Below are 4784 nucleotides of genomic sequence, written 5' to 3' on the forward strand. Positions count from 1 at the left end.
AGGAGAACTCAGAATGTCCAAAAGACATTTGAAAAGATGTTTATCCTTACCTACCATCAAGGAAATAAATAATAACAAAAATAAAATCCATTTCACATGAATCAGATTGGCAAAATTTGAGAGGTTTGATAATACTCAGTTGGGCAAGGATAAAGAAAAAATGGAAATTCTTAAACAGTGGTAGGAACATAAATTAGTACAATCACTATGGAGAGCAATTCAAGATAATCTAATAAGATTGGAAACATATAAACCCTATAAGCTAACAATTCCATATCTAATACACTATTGAGGAAACACTCCCACAAAAGAACCAGAACATATACATGAAACATTCTTTGGAACGTTGTTAGTAATAGTAAAAAATGGAAAACAAAACGTTCATCAGTTGTTTTCTTTCTTTAGAAAGCACATATATTGATCCTCCTATGTGCTGGCACTATACTGAAGGATTGGTAAATTATTTGATTCACATAGCAACTCCATGATCTAGGTACTATTATAATCCCTATTTTGTAGGTGAGAAAACTGAGGCAGTTAAGAGAGGTTAAGTAACTTCCCAAAGATGCCACAGCAATAAATGGTAGAGCTAGGTTACAAACCCAGATGGTGTGGCTCCAGAGTCTATGCTTTCTCTGAAGCGCTAAGGTATGCTGTTTGTCATGCATTGGAGAATCAAATAATATATGCTATAAGATAGTATATATTATCAAGAACAGATCTTGAAGGGACTTCCCCGGTGGTCCAGTGGTTAAGAATCTGCCTTCCAATGCAGAGGATGTGGTTCGATCCCTAGTCAGGGAAATAAGATCCCACATGCTGTGGGGCAGCTAAGCCCACACACCACAGCTACTGAGCCCATGCGTCACAACTAGAGAGAAGTCCCGCGCCGCAACTAAAAAGATCCCACATGCCACAACTAAGACCCAACGTAGCCAAATATAAAAATAAATAAATAAATATTAAAAAGAAAAAGAACAGATCTTGAAAACTATAGTGAGGAGGGGGAAAGCAAGTTTCAGGATACTATATACAGTTTGATAGCATCTGTGTAAGTTTTTAAAAGTTGTAGGCACACAATATTATATTTTTTCATGCACATATGTGTACATTCCTGTATGTGACTGGAAGAATTCATAATAAATGTATGAAGTGGCTGATTCTGGGGAGACGGGAATGGAAATAAGACTAAGGATAGGAGACTAGAGGCTTTCAAGTTTATATTTAAAGTTGGATTAAAGAAAACCTTTAATGCTCTGTGTGTGTGTGTGCGTGTGTGTGCGTAAACTCCAATGTGAAGACTGAAACTCCAAGAGGTGTGGCTTATTCAAGGACACAGAAAAATACCAGAACTAGAAATCAAACTCAAGGTATAGTTTTACATTCTAACTGTTTTCTCTTTTTAAACTTTGCCTAACCAGATATTTGCTACATACACATAAGCTGCCCAAAAACAATTTTAAAAGGAGATCACTTATAGTGAAATATAATCTATCTTTACCCCCCAATTTTCCCTATTATTAATTTATCTATTAATTCATGCACAATATTTATTGAACTACTGTTTTGTACAAGTCATTTTGTTTAGGTACTACATGTAGGTTGACATTCTAGTGAAGTATGAACTCATGACCCCTGGTTTACAAAACCAGGGCTCCAACCACGATCAGCAAAAAGAGGTTGTAAAGATAATAACTATTCATTGTTTGAGCTTCTGGAAGAAAATCTTTCTAAATCTGACAAGGAGTTATCTTTACATATCATTCTTATTCATGGTGTAATAATAATTTCAAGCATTATTATTGTTATTATTCTCTGTAATTATATAATAATCATGACAGCTCATTTCTAACTCTCCAGAGAGAAGAGGAAAAATCTATAGGGAAGATGATGAGAGAGATTAGACCAAATGGTCTTGATAAATTTTCTATTGTAATTTTAAACAAAGCCCTAGACACCATCTGACTAATTGCAGATATTTCTGGAAAGCTTGAAGGTCTCCAAATAATTAGGTTGGGAAGAGGGGAAAATCAGTTAGGAAGCTGATATCTCCCTGGACACTGCTACAAACTAGCACTGGCCTGCAGGCCTGGGTGGTGCTGGCTGTGTGAGCCCATCTCGGAGGCTAATTCGGTCTCAGAAGCAATGGCGTGTCTATGCAATTTGGGAAAGCATTTTGGCCATGAGAAGAATTTCAAAGCAAAAGTTCAAAGAGAAAAGAAAGAAGAAACTTGAAATTAAATTTAAACTGTATTTGTTATAACCTGAACAAACAACAATTTTATGTGCACTAACCAAAATGCTCTGTCATTCTTCATCAGTAACTGTTAATTCAAATCCCTTTGCTAAAGAGTAAAGAAGTATCCAGGGGACTGGTAAATCTTGATTTGCTTCATTAAGTCTGCTGAAAACAAAACAAAACAAAACAAAACTTGATAAAGGCATCTTATGACGATCTGGCTATCATTATTATTCTCATCCAACACAACTAATCTGATACAGTGAAAGGAACATTAATAGAATTGTTTTTAAATTTAAGAAAAAGATAATGATATGCTCGCGAGATCTCAGACCACCGAACCCGGAAGGTTCTTAGGAAGCTGAAGGGCCTGGAGGAGGCCCGGGAACAAATGGCTGCAGCTGGACCAACCATGCTGCTACGAGAGGAGAATGGCTGTTGCAGCCGGTGTCAAAGCAGCTCCAGCGCAAAGGACTCAGATGGGGAGCACGCGGACTAAGCCGGCTACGCGCGCTAGGCAGCAGCTGGAGGCGCTGCTCAACAAAACTATGCGCATTCGCATGACAGATGGGCGGACACTGCACCAACCGCGACTGCAATGTTATCCTGGGCTCGGCGCAGGAGTTCCTCGAGCCGTTGGATTCCTTCTCTGCCGGGGAACCCCGTGTGCTGGGCCTGGTACCTGGACACCACATCCACATCGTTTCTATCGAGGTGCAGAGAGAGAGCCTGGCGGGGCCTCCCTATCTCTGAACACGATCGCGCATGCCTTTCAGACTTCATTAAATCTGTAACCAAAAAAAAAAGAAAAAGAAAAAGATAATGATAAATATCAATGTTGGCAGCAGAAAGGCTATGTTTTAGCTGTAAGATATAAAGGGGAAAAAGTTATTCCTTGCCGACGTTCTTCATTTCTGTATTTAAACACTGAATTTCTTGCATAGATCCATTTCTTCCTGATAGGAATATTGATAATAGCTTTTGCAACAACCACAGCAGAGTGACATAGAAATCCTTGCGTCACTCCAATCTCTGCCTCTGTCATCACATGGCCTTCTTTCTTCTGAGCGTGTCTGTATGTCTCCAAATCTCCCTCTCTTTTAAGAACACTGGTCGTTGCATTTCGGGCCCGCCCTAATCTAGGATGGCCTCATCTTAACTTGACTACATCTGCAAAGACCCTATTTCCAAGTAAGGGCACATCTGCAGGTACCAGGGATTAGGATTTGAGCATATCTTTTTAGAGAATACAATTCAACCAATTAAAAATAGGTTAAATGCATATTTAAATTCTCTAAACCTGGAAGGCAGGAACAGATGAGGGAAATGGTTTTCAGAGCAGTAGCTATCAATTCAATTTTTAAATGTAATCCTGAGGTTGAAGGGAAGGAAATCTCTCTGTATGATTATGCAGAGCAAGAACAGATGTGCAATCCCATGAATGCTGACATCTTACATATAAGAAAGGTAAAAAGGAGTATATGCATCCAAGTCAAGCAGCTAGGCACTAGCAGGTCATGATATATTACACTTTAGACTCTGGAAATAAGGCAGTGGATGCCAATAGGGAACAGGGAGGAAGTGTGTTATGCCCATTTCACAGAGAAAGAAACTGAGGACCAGAAAGTTTACATAAACTGACCAAAGTCAAGCAGCTAAGAAGTAGCAGGATTGGGATTCAAAATCTTTCAGTCTGGGCCCAGAGTTCTTAAGTTATTCACCATTATATTCCTTGTTAAAGAAATGGTTCAATGGAAATTGTTCTAGATCTGCATGGGAATATCATATCAGATATTCCTTGTAAGCTGATACACACAAGTGCCTTTGCCTAGACCTTCCCTGGGCAACTAATTTCCCAGGAAATCTCTTGGAAGTGCTATCATACTTGAAGTTCAATATTCCTGTTCCTGGATATTTCTTTGTACCAGAGATGAAGCTAATGAATTCCTTCAGATAATGCTGTAAATATCTGGGCACAATTCTACTTCAGACAAGACAACTTACTTGCATTTCCCCCAAGTCCATGATCCACAGATCACTGTGCCTTGCCCAAGCTGTCCACTTCTGTTGTAAGGATTCATTGCCCTTTTCTTCCCAGCTGTCTTGGCCACCTGTTACTTAGAATTCCAACCTGCATTTTAAGTGTTACCCCCACATAGATTCATTTCCTTATCCCTCTCCACCACGCAGACTGAGTTTAATTCTCCTCTCCTGTAGCTGTTTAGGATCTACAGCAGTGGGCACTCTTACCAACCAAACATAATTCACACCTTCTTTCTTCTTAACAGAACCTGGAAATTATTCAAGTAGCCAACCCCATCCACAAATCTAGGTACTCAGAGAAAGCTAACCCACCTCCACCTTGAAGGATGCCCTTCATTTTTGTTAAAACATCATTGTATCAGTAAGGTATTTCCAACCACAAATTTCAGTAGTTTAAAGCTATTGCAGTTTGTTAATGATCATGATTATGTGGGTTGGCTACTATAATCTTCTTGTCTATGCCAGCTCAGCTGGAGCTGGATCTAGAATGACCTCAGATGGA

The 4784-nt window shown here is 39.2% G+C and overlaps 1 pseudogene across 1 annotated transcript; it reads left to right on the forward strand.

Moving 5' to 3' along the window:
• Positions 1–2630: 2630 nt before the first annotated feature.
• On the forward strand, positions 2631–2992 carry LOC307053233 (N-alpha-acetyltransferase 38, NatC auxiliary subunit-like; annotated as a pseudogene). The gene has a single exon. The product of its transcript is annotated as an N-alpha-acetyltransferase 38, NatC auxiliary subunit-like (transcript).
• The last annotated feature ends 1792 nt before the right edge of the window (positions 2993–4784 follow it).

This window comes from Hyperoodon ampullatus (assembly GCF_949752795.1).
Source record: "Hyperoodon ampullatus genome assembly, chromosome: 5".
In the NCBI taxonomy this organism is placed as follows: Eukaryota; Metazoa; Chordata; class Mammalia; order Artiodactyla; family Ziphiidae; genus Hyperoodon; species Hyperoodon ampullatus.